This window comes from Sciurus vulgaris (assembly GCF_902686455.1).
Source record: "Sciurus vulgaris genome assembly, chromosome: X".
Classification (NCBI taxonomy): domain Eukaryota; kingdom Metazoa; phylum Chordata; class Mammalia; order Rodentia; family Sciuridae; genus Sciurus; species Sciurus vulgaris.
In genome coordinates, this window is record NC_136471.1 from 132697068 (window position 1) to 132710030 (window position 12963).

Below are 12963 nucleotides of genomic sequence, written 5' to 3' on the forward strand. Positions count from 1 at the left end.
GGTTCAGAACCTGGGTTTCCAGATCTGTTCCTCTGCCTGCCACATTCTCCGTCAAGACATCCCTGGTCCTCATTAACTCATCAAATATCCAGTTGAGCGTTCGCCAGTGATGGCGTTCAGAAGCTTGGGATGCACACTGAACACAGCCGAGACCCGGGTCCCCCTCAAGTCTGCATCGCTGCAATAAAATCAGAAAACAACACAACATCTTGGAATCATGTAGCAGAAAAATCCAAGCTGGGCAGGGTGGAGAACGTTCTGGAGTATCAGGATGGAGGGATGGACATGAGTTGGAAATACCGTGGTCAGTCAGTCTCAGCCTGGTTGAGAAGATGACATTTGGGCAATGACTCAAAGGTGCGAAGGTTACCTGTCTGGGCAGAGCTGGTAACCTTGTGCAGAGACTTTAAGGCGGGGGTGATGGTATGTCTCCATCGCCCAGGGCCATCTTGGTTTATCGTAATTATTAGCAGTCCTGCATTTTGGTTCCCAAAGTACCCTTTTGGGATGGTGTTTTAGTCTGTTTTTTTTTTTTTTTTTTTCTTTTTTTTGCCACTGTAACCAAGAAGACCTGACGAGAACAATTTTAAGGAGGAAAATTTTATTTGGGGCTCCCAGATTCAGAGGTCTCAGTCCATAGGTGGCCAGCTCCATTCCTCACTATGTGACCCAGGCTCGTCTCAGACTCTTGGGCTCAAGCGATCCTCCCATCTCAGCCTCCAGAGGAGCTGGGACAATGGACACACCCACCTGACTGGATACTGCACGTTTAAAGCTCATCTGATCTGGGTTTGAATCCAGGGTCTTCCACAGATATATGTAACCATAGATTTGACTCTCAGATCCTCATTCCCGTCTGTTAAATGGGCACAATAGGGCTGAGGATGTAGCCCAGGGGTGGAGTGCTTGCCTAGCACGGGTGAGGCTGTTGGTTCGATTCCTAGTGCTGGGGAAATGTTGTGATCACACACACAGCTGTTGGATCAGACTGTGGCCAGGGTGTCTGCGGCACGGGGTGGACTTCTAATAGATGGTGGTTTCCACCTTCCCTCTTCTTCCCTCTCTTGGCTCTCCTGCAGGGAATGTCATGGTATTGAGTGAGGGACCTTTGGAAGTCATTCCAAAGAATATGAATCCAGTTGCAGTGGTGCACGCCTGTAATCCCAGCAACTCAGGAGATTGAGGCAGGAGGATCATGAGTTCAAGGCCAGGGTCAGCACCTTAGCGAGGCCCTAAGCGACTTAGTGAGGCCCTAAGCGACTTAGCGAGACCCTGTTGCACACACACACACAAAGTGCTGGGGTTGTGGATGTGGCTCAGTGGTGCAGCATTCCTGGGTTCATGCCTAGTACCTCTATCCCCAAATAGGAATCCATGTCGCATTTGTCACACAGGATGATGATGGGGTTACATGGCAGTTGCCCCTATACCTGGATCTACTTCTTCCCACAGAACAGTTTTAAGTCATCTGTGACCATCAGGCAGCATGGATTCACTTGCTTAATAAAAATGCTTTGTGTCCGCAGAGTGGGGGTCTTCACTAAGAAGTCCCCTCTGGGAAAGCCACGTGGGAATCACCCCCTTACAAAGCACTGTGCCCCACAGGTCAGGAAAGCCACTGTCCCCCCACCTGTGTTTCTCAAATTGCCAATCTTCACCTGTCCTCTGTCTGCTGGGCTAAATTTTAGCCTCCTGTAGAGCTGGCTTCTCTGGATGCTTGGGGGGCTCTGAGCATGCCTTCATATGATGAAGTTTCGAAGCAGCGTCCTTAAACCTAACCAACTCCAGATTTTAAGAGACTGCAGGCTCCCGAGGTCTTACCTATTCAAAACCTTGAGGCCGAAAGGAGTCATTTGCCCCGGGGTTATGCCTGTGCATCTCCAGTGCAGTGGCTCTTTGCAAGTCCCTCTCAATTACAGGTCCTTCCACAAAGCCCCCGTCTCTACTGCAGGTTTCCCTTCTCCCTTCCTTCAAAGTTGGCACAGGATTTGTCCACATAAGTAGTTGTCCAATTAAATAAAATCTAAAGACGTCAATGGTCAGTGTGGTGATTTGGAAAGTGCTCACTTTGTTCTGAAGAGTTGTGCTGGAGACACCCTGTGCGTGAAGCTGGATCACGCTGGGAACTGGGTCCTTCCCCTCGGTTCGTGGAGCCTGGGGGTGGTGTGGCCAGCTGAATCCCTCAACCCTGGGACTGTTGAGCCGGCTCCCTAGCATGCTCTCCTCCCGAGGGCAGGCCGCGACACAGGGAGACCCTGAGCCCAGTGCAGCATGGACACTGGTATTCCACCTTTCCCTCCCTAGCCCGTGGCATCTGCTCCAACAGGCACGTGTGCGCTTTGGGACCGGAGGAGCCCGCTGTTGGACATAAAGGGTGTGACTGGCCTCCTTTCATGCTGGTCTTCCATTTCTCTGTAGCTCTCTGAAAGCTCTTTTTTGGCAGCTGACCTGGGCTGATGGTCCCTGCACCTTTGGGATCCTTATACAAAGTGACTCTGTGCAAGGAGCAAGCCAGTGACTGCGCGCTCAGGGCTCTGGAGGAGGGCCCAGGGCTGGGCTGCCAAACCAAGCCAACCTGAACCTCAGCTGCGGCCCTGGGTGGGTTCACCACGTGTCTCTGGAGCATCTCCCAGGAGGGCTCTAGGGCAGCGCCTGCTCGGCCCAAGGACTTCCACGTGGCAGAACGTTGCCTTCTGGGTCTCCGCCTCGCACGCGGGTTCCTCTGCACATTTCCTCTGTTGACGGCGAAGAAGGATGGAGAGCAGGCGGTGGGGGATGGGAGAGACGAGGAGGAAGCCGGGCTCGGGGACTCTGGGCGGGGAGCCGGTTCCTCTGGCCTGCCCCTTTCTGTTTCACAGGAAGCCCTCCCCAGAGGGTTAGAGGCAGCTCTGGCTGGAGGACAGGTGGAGGTTGGCTGGAGGACAGGTGGAGGCCGGGGGCCTGGAGTGCAGGGGTTCTTGACAGCTCTCAGGATCCCAAGGGCTGTGCTGGGCCCCTGAGGACCCCAGCAAAGTTCGCTTCCTGTTTATTTCTCTGAAAAGTGCCAGCTTGGGGAGAATGATCACCCCTTGCAGAATTTATCAACCCCCCCTCAGCACTCATCTGCCCCACTCCCTTCTTTTTGCCCTCCCTGTTTTGCCTTCACAGATTTTTTTTTTTTTTCTTTTTGCAGGGGGTGGTGGGAACCGGGATTTCTTTTGCTTCTAGGATTCCTGGTTCTCTTGTATTTTAAAATGTGCTCATAATTTAAATAGTGCAACCAACACATCACCTGGGGCAAAATTAGACATTTCAGAGAAGGCATTCGAACATTTTGCCAGATGGAATCCTTCAAAAGAAAAAAAAAAAAGTGTTGGAACCACATAAATATGTAGTTATTATTTGTCAATTAAAAATTAATTTTTTATTTGTTCTTTTTAGGTGTACATGACAGTAGAGTGTATTTCAACACATTATACTTACATGGACTATAACTTCTTCTAATTAGGATCCCGTTCACTAAGATTCCATCTCACGCCAGTCAGAATGGCAATTATCAAGAATATAGCTAACAACATGTTGGCGAGGATGCAGGGGAAAAGGTCCACTCACACATGGCTGGTGGGAGTGCAAATTGGCGCAGCCACTCTGGAACGCAGTGTGGAGATTCCTCAGAAAACTAGGAATGGAAACACCATTTGACCCACTCCTTGGAATATACCCAAAGGACTTAAAATAAACATCCTACAGTGACACAGTCACGTCAAAGTTTATAGCAGCTCATTTCACAATAGCTAAACTATGGAACCAACCTTGTCCTTCAATAGATGAATGGATAAAGAATATGTAGTATATAAACACAATGGACTATTACTCAGCCATAAAGAAGAATGAAATTATGACATTTGCTGGTAAATGCATGGAACTGGAGAATATCATGCTAAGTGAAATATGTCAATTAAAATTTTAAAAAGTAAGCCTGGCATGGTGGTGCATGCCTGTCATCCCAGCAACTCCGGAGCCTGAGGCAGGAGAATCGTGAGTTCAAAGCCAACCTCAGTAACTTATCAAGGACCTAAGCAAAGACCCTGTCTCTAAATAAGATATGAAAAGGGCTGGGGATGTGGTCAGTGGTTAAGTGTCCCTGGGTTCAATCCCCTTTACAAAAAAAAAAAAAAAAAAATTAAAGTTAAAATTAAAAGTAGCTGGGTGCAGTGACTCCTACCAGTAGTTCAACTACGCGTAAGGCTGAGGAGGGAAGACGGCTTGAGCCCAGGTGTTCGGCAGCCAGGGCAACATAGTGAGACCTCTTCTTAAATAATAATAATAATAATAATAATAATAATAATAATAATATAAATGAATAAATAAACAAATAAATGAAAACATGGGTAAATGTGCAGGGGCAGCAAGGATCCATTCCTTGTTCTGAGCCTCCTAGGTGTCCGTGTGTGCACGGCTTGACAGGCAGGAGTAGCAGGAAGACCGCTCTGCAGATGCTCTGTGAAGCCTAATTAACACTCCCAAGAAAAGAAGAGTAGCCGTAGCGTGCTGAGGCAGGAGGATTGCAAGTTCAAGGTCAGCCTCAGCAATCTAGCGGGGCACCGGACAACTCGGCAAGACCTGACCCCAAATTAAAAAGTAAAAAGGGCTGGGGATGTGGTTCAGTGGTAGAGCACCCCTGGGTTCAATTCCTGGTACCAAATTAAAAAAAAAAAAAAAAAAATGACCAGGGAATGTGATTTCTGAGCTGAAGCATTTATGTTTTCAATTCTTCCTTCTACCCGGCAAGTAGGATCTGTGCCGGGGCAGCTGAACACAGACACAAACAGAGTGCTTGGGTTTTTCATACTGGCTCAGAAGCTGGGAAGAAAGGCACCGTGGTGACCTCCTGCATGTGAGCCTGGCACCTACGGTGGCTACAGGGGTGAGGAGGGCCAGCAGTGAACAATACCCGGAAGTCACTGCATGGTGGCCTGCTCCGTGGGGACTTCACACAGAGTGTGCGTGGCTTCCTGGCATTTCAGCCAAGAGATGCTAAGGCCAAGCCAAAAGCCAGGGCTGGATGGGGCCGAGTGTTCCGGGAGGAGCTCCTGTGGGTCACCATGCGAGGGGACATTGTTAACCTGGACACTAGGCCTGAAGTGGGGGTGTCCCGGCCACCTGCAGACTTCCAGCGCCTCACCCTGGAGTCTGATCCACGGAACTGGGCAATTCCAAGTGGTTTACATCTAGGTATGGGGGTTCCAGGTTCCGACTCCAAGAAACAGTGGGTGATGTCAAGTGGCAGGTTTCGGTGACAACTGCTTCTGTGTGACCTTGCCATTGACCATGCGAACTGCTTCTCCACGTTCAAACCCACCAGTGACCGCTGTCATTTTATGTTTCAACTAAGGGACAAAAATACATTTGTGGGGTGTCTGTTTCGTTTGCCACACAAATTATAATTGCCGAGCTATTTTTGACTGTTTTTACAAAGCTATCCAGAAATATAAGGCAGAAACAATAGAAAAAGGAAGGTCCATTTTAAAAAGAAGCACCCTGCATGTTTTCATTATGCACAGACTAACGATAAGCAGAAAAGGGAAACGTCAGTATATCAACATGCTTCACATGTCAGTTCTAATTTTGAAAGAAGACAGGTGCGGGGTACACCTGGAGTCCCAGCTGCTTGGGAGGCTGAGAAAGGAGTCTCATTTGGGTCCAGGAGTTCAGGGCCAGCCTGGGCAACACAGCCAGACCCTGACTTGTAAAAAAAACAAAACAAAACAAAACTTGCAAGAATGAATTATTTGAGCAATTGATGATGCCGCTAGCCTTCTGATTTGGAAGATAATTTCCCTGTATCCTTTGCATAATCATGGTGTCTGTCCTCCACCCATGAGGATGTCCATCCTCAATGTCCACCAACTCAGCTGGAAAATATTTGGAAAAAATTGCATCTGTACTGAACACGTACAGATGTTTTTATTGTTCTCATTCCTAAATACGTAGTCTAACGACTACGTCTACGCAGCATTTACTGGGCCTCAGGTACCACGAGAAACCTAGACAGGAGTTAAGGCGCACTCCAGGACGTTACAGGCAAGACGTGCTGTGCCCTTTCATATGAGTGGCTTGGGCGTTCCTGGATTTTGTATCTGAGAGGGGTCCTGGGACAGACCCCTGCCCGTGCATACAGGGGACAACTGCACAGGAAATCAGCTGGTCCTGTAGCCCAGAGGCAGAGCACTTGCCTAGCATGCGTGAGGCCCAGGTTCTGTCCCCAGCACCCTGCACCCCCCCCCCACACACACAGATTAGCTGGTACTTTATGCACAAGCAGGGCCAGCTCCTTGGCTGTGACAGCTGCGTCACATACATGGGAACTGTGCTTGGATGGGATCCTGTGCTTGGGGTTTCATGGTCCACAACCCCCATTCGGAAATTCTTCACCACTCTGAGTGTGAATTGAAAGTGCTGTCTGTGGGGACCGCCCAGCCCCAGCTGGAGAGGTTAAATGGCCTCCTCTTGTGAGCTTTCTGCAGCCCACTTGCCTGCCCCCTCCGACCACAGCTACCTTCCCCCATCAGGCACAAAAGGGATAAGGTCACCAGGCTGGTGTCCCACGCACAGGGACCTTGGGTACCTGTGACGATGCACAGTAGCTCCAAAAGGCACTGAAAGTAAAAACCGCCATGGGAGAGACTGCGGGGGGCGGGGAAAAGAGGGGGAAGTCCTGCTAGCCAGTGACAGGCCCTGATTTGCATTTTGCACCAGGTCTTGCACACCACACCGGGCGTGGTCCTGTGCATAAGTCCCTGCACTACAGCATGCTGGATGCAGGTCAGAGGAAGAGGACCAGAATGACTCATCTTTCCACAAACAATGAAAGGGTGAGAATCCAAAGGAGCAAAGTCTCTTCTAAACGCCTAACAAATGCCACAAAGCACATTTTCTTTTTCTTTCTTTCTTTCTTTCTTTCTTTCTTTCTTTCTTTCTTTCTTTCTTTATTTTTATTGTAAACAAATGGGATACATGTTGCTTCTCTGTTTGTACATGGAGTCAAGGCATACCATTTGTGTAATCATAAATTTACATACAGTAATGTTGTTTGATTCATTTTGTTATTTTTTCCCTTCCCCCACCCCTCCCACCCCTCTTTACCCTCTATACAGTCCTTCCTTCCTCCATTCTTGCCCCCCTCCCTAACCCTAACTCTAACCCTAACACTAACCCTTCCCTTCCCCCATTATGTGTCATCCTCCACTTATTAGCGATATCATTCGTCCTTTGGCTTTTTGAGATTGGCTTATCTCACTTAGCATGATATTCTCCAATTTCATCCATTTACCTGCAAATGCCATAATTTTGTCATTCTTTATGGCTGAGTAATATTCCATTATATATATATATATATATATATATATATATATATATCAATCACAGTTTCTTTATCCATTCATCAACTGAAGGACATCTAGGTTGGTTCCACAGTCTGGCTATTGTGAATTGAGCAGCTATAAACATTGATGTGGCTGTATCTCTGTAGTATGCTGATTTTAAGTCCTTTGGGTATAGACCAAGGAGTGGGATAGCTGGGTCAAATGGTGGTTCCATTCCAAGTTTTCTAAGGAATCTCCATACTGCTTTCCAGAGTGGCTGCACTAATTTGCAGCCCCACCAGCAATGTATGAGTGTACCTTTCTCCCCACATCCTCGCCAACACCTATTGTTGCTTGAGTTCTTGATAATCGCCGTTCTAATTGGGGTGAGATGGAATCTTAGGGTGGTTTTGATTTGCATTTCTCTTATTACTAGAGATGTTGAACATTTTTCCACAAAGCACATTTTCAAACCCCAAGGAAGCGCTGCTTCGGTTTTCAGCAGCTACTCCTTGCTTGTCTTCCCTGGTCTGCCCTGTGTGGGGATGGGCAGTTGAAGGGCGTCACTCCTGGAGTCTGTCCCTGATGCAGAAGTGACATACTGTCCCCGATGCAGCTGCAAGTTGCTGGTCACATTCAGGTCACCCTTCTGGTGTTCAGAAGGATGGCATCTCAGAGGAAAACAAGCACAGGCTCCCCCAAGACACCACCGTGTGACGCGAAATCAGAACAGATCTCAGGAGGTGCCCTGCGGACAGGTCAGCCGCGGAGCCTCTGGGGCCCTGGAGGAGGAGGTTCAGAGGCGAGGCCAGAGCTGCTGCATCCCTGGGCCTGGCTACGTTCACTGAGCTCCAGGCTTTGCAGCCAAGCAAACTGTCTCCCGCCAGGTCTTCTAAAGTCTTTGCGTACCAGGGAGAACAGGCTTGATGCTCTCTCCCCACTCCTGCCAGCATTACATGACTGGTTTGACTGGTTTGGAAAATAGTTTTCTTGTTTGATAGTGGGGATCGGACCCAGGGACCTAAACCACTGAGCCACATCCCTTTGTATTTCTCATTCTGAGACAGGGGCTTGCTAAATGACTGAGGCTGGCTCGAACTTGTGATCCTCCTGCCTCAGCCTCCAGCACCGCTGGGATCATAGACATGCACCGTGCCCAGGTGCAAAATGTATTGAAAAAAATTTTTCAAAATAATTTCAGGCAGTTAAAAAAATCAAAACAGAAACACATGTTTGTATATATTTTAACTCAGTGGTTCTCAACTGGGGGCACTTTTGCTCCCCATTCCCCCAGGGGATGTTCCGCAATGTCTGAAGACAGTTGTGCTTGCGGCAATTGGGGACACTATTGGCATCTAGTGGGTAGGGCTCTGGAATGCTGTCAAATACCCTACAACATATTGGCAGCTCCCCACAGTCAAGAACTATCCGGTCCCAAATGCCAATAGTGTCAGATCTGATTTAAATGAAATTCTACACCACACACACACACACACACACACACACACACAAAGACAAGTCTTATTGAGCCCCTCAGGCCTTGCAGAAATATGGAATGCCCCACAAATTTACATGGGTCCTTGTGCAAGGGCCCACCTATTTTCTGGTTCCAATGTTAGTGTATGTACTGCCAAAGTGAGCATGAAAACAAAAAATCTTAAACAACATCGCTCAGTCCCATCCCCCAGCAAATAATCTATCAGCGCCTCCCTCCCAGAGGCCTGCGTGCTGGAATTCGGAGAATACTTCCGTCCAGGCGGTTAGGGTTAGTCTCTACCAAGCGAGCGCTCTGCTTAGGCTAAAGAGCCAAGCAAGGGCCCTGCCAGAGGATCTCCTGGGGTCTCCCCCATCTGGAAATTAAACAAACAAACAAACAAACAAACAAAAACCATCGTGCAGGTCACATGCCAGACCAAGGAGAATCAAATCTCTGGGAGTGGGTCTCAGGCAGTAGGAGTTAGGACCAAGCTGGAGAATCATGGGGACACAGGATTAAGGTGGGGGGTGAGCAGGACTGGCTGGTCAGGGTGTCAGAAGAAGAGCCCAGAGGCTGTAACTTCCAGAGAGGCAGGCAGGAGCCCAAGAGGAACTTCCCAGAGGACACTGGGGTTGCGGGGGGGGCGCACAGGCAGGAGCCAGGAGGTGGCCAGCGGCAGAGGGGGACGCACACTGTAGCCAAGACGCCTTGGGGGAGCCAGGCCTGTGTCCTGCTCCGTCCAGGACAAGAGGGAACAGAAGCACAGGCCAGGTCCTCCAAGGAGTTGGCCTCGATTTTAGAACAATTTTAGCCTCAAGCCAGAGGGGCCACCTCAGGCCACACAGAAAGACCAGACCTGGGCTGAGGGCGTGAGTCCGACTGTGAGCAGTGGTCACAGTAGCAGTGACTTAGGAAAATGACGTGTTCTCCATGAGCAAGGCTGGCTGACGCCCCTGTAGACCCACTATGCGTCGGCCTACGAGTGTGGGAAGTAAGGACTGTGTGGTCGAGTCCCTTGGTCTGGGCTGGGACCCTAAACTGCAGGATACAATGAATGCAATTTTGGGCATGCCTAATCCCAAACCCAGAAATCTGAAAAGCTCCCAAATCTGACACTTACTGAGCTCTGACATGACGCCTCAAGGGGAAAGTTCCACAGCTTTCTGTACAAAACTACTAAAAATCAAAACTACTAAATAGTGTATAAAATTACCTTTACAGTCTGTGTATAAGGTATGTATGAAACATAAATAGATTTCATGCTTAGACTTGGGTCCCCATCCCAAGACACCTCATCGGGAGCGGGCAACTATCCCAAAACCCCAAAATACCTGAACTGCAAAACTGGTGGTCCCAGTGCACTTCAGGGAAGGGCCACCCAGCCTGCAGTGACAAAAGCTACCAGGGAAGCTGGGTGTGGTGGCACAGGCAGGCCATTCCAGTGACAAGGCGGGGGCGGGGCTGAGGCAGGAGGATTGCAAGTTCAAAGTCAGCCTCAGCAAGACCCCGTCTCCAAATAAAATATAAACCGGGCTGGGATGTGGCTCAGTGGTGAAGCACCCCTGGCTTTGATCCCTGGTACCAAACAAACAACAACCAGGGGCTGTCAGGGAGAGGCGGGCGGAAAAGGCAGGAACAGTCACCTTTATCTAATGCCAAGACTTCTCCTTCCACTGCATTTTAGGGTTTAGTGAAACGGAATTTCTCAAGCTCAGCAGCATGACACTTGGAGCCAGGGCCTTGTCTGTGGTGTGAGCTATTCTGGGCGCCATGGGACATTCCCAGTATCATCCCAGTATCTCAGGATCCCAGTATTCCTGGCCTCTGCCCACTGCATACACGAAGCACCCGCCCTGGCCCCAGCCCTGTTTGTGACAACCCGGAATGCCTCCAGACGTTGCCTAATATCCTCTGTGGGGCAAAATGACCACTGGCGGAGGGCCACTGGTCTAGACCAGTGTTTTTCAAACTACGGAGGGGAGGGGCCTGTCTCAAAAATTAGTTGGCTGTGAAGCCAGATGCATGGGTAGTGACCAGAACCAAAGCAAACAACAACAAAAAATCCACACAAGGAAAGCGGATGAGCAAGACAATTCTGGAGCGTCTCACGCGTGGCAAGGACAAAGGAATATTTCACAGAGCCCGGTGGGTCGTGTGCTTCTACAGGGGTCTCCTTCTCTGGTGGGGAGGTATTCTCTGGGAGGAGAGATCTCAAAAGAGCTCAGAGTAGTAGGTGAGGTTAGCGAAGGAAAGCCAGACCTGCAGCCCCAGGAATGGAGGTGGTTCACCAAGCCCACCGCCAGGGAGATCAACTTAGGATGCAGTCCCAACGGAAGACTCGCACCACGCAAGGGTGCTCCACCCCAGAGCATCTTGGGAATGTGCAGAAGATATGGGCACCTAGGACAGAGACCAAGCGCTGCAGGTCTACCCCTGGTAGGGAACAGAGAAACGGTCTCACAGAAAAAGCCAGTGTCCTCTAGCCTGTGCTAGCATTAGGGTGGCCTATTTTGAAAAAAAATTTTTTTTTTTTTGTCTTTTCCCTTTGGCTTTAATGGGTCTGTGTTAAAAGCCCCTTTCCTCCTCACGTCAGTGCCTGCAAAAATGCTATACTATAGCATTTTTAAAAAGTTTGGTTGAGACATATTTTACACACCATAAAATTCACCCATGTAACTGCGTAACTCATTGTTCTGTTCTGAGTGATTTGTAGAGTCATGCAATCATGATCCTAATCTGGCTTGAGAACACTTGCATCACCCTGTGAAAAAGCCTGGAGCCCATTCCAGTCCCTCCCCACCTGTCCCCTTTCCTAGGGATGGCCATTAATCCACCTCTCACCTCTCAGTCTTGTCTGGACTTTGCATAGAAATGGGATCATACACCATGTATCTTTTTGAGTTTCAGTATATTTTCCAGGTTCAACCATGTTTTAGTGTATTACAGAGTCATTCCTTTTTATGGTTGAATCATATTCCATTGTATGGCTAGACCATATTTTTAAAATCGATTTTGTCCACTGATGGACATTTGGGTTGTGTTCACTTTAAGGCTCTAGTGACTGATCCTTTGCTATGAGCATTCATGTACGAGATGATGTAGGCTCTAGATGTATGTTTTCATTTTTCTTAGCCAAGTCTCTATGATTGATCACATTATAACACTGACGTTATCAATTAAAAACCCTGCTTTCTGAGTGCTACTGGGGGATTTAAAAAATGCTCTAGAATTGCTTCCCTCCTATTAAAAATAGAATTTGAGGGCTGGCGGTTTGGCTCAGTGGCAGATCGATTTCCCAGCACATGGGAAGTTCTTGGTTCAATCCCCAATCAGGAGAAGGCTCACAAGTTTGAGGACAGCTTGAGCAACTTGGCCAGACCCTGTCTCAAGAACTAAAAAGACCTGGGGGTGTAGCTCAGTGGTATGCACCTTGGGTGCAATCCCTAGTACCAAATAAATAAATAAATCCCCAGTACCCCCTAAAGCAAGCAAGCAAAAACTAGTTGCGGGGTATGCTTTTTAGGAAAGGTAACTCTGTGCATTCTCATTTTTCTTCTTTTCATATTTGATATTGAAACAGAAGCAACCTGAGAGGAAGTATCTTGGATAGAATTTCCTCATGCCAGTTGTGCGATGGACACAGAAGGATGCAGAAGGACGGATGATGCCAGTCAGTCACTTGGAGGACTCTTTGTAGACTGCCTGAGCTTCTTAGGCCTGCCAAGTTCAGTCTTAACGGGAACAGTGACTTGTTCTGTATCCCTGTGATGCCTGTCTCGTCCTACCATATGGAGACTTATGGCTTCCATTTAAAATCACTCAATTGACATGTAATCAGTGATATCCACCATCCTGCTCATGTGCAAAGCATATAAATATAAAATGCTATATTTAGCAGTGAACATGACAGAAGGGAAAACTTCCATTCCTTACTATAAACATTGGGGCTTTGTGGTGCACATGCTGCGCATGTCAAGCAACACTCCCAGAAACAGGCTAGGATGTGCAGATGTTTGCAATGCTCCGGGCCACCTCTTGACCCACCTGCTTCTGGGCTCTCAAGAGCAGCACTTGGCTTGCACACTTGACTAACATTTTCTTCCTTTAACTCTAAAAAGTTACAAATAGGAATTCCAAATACCC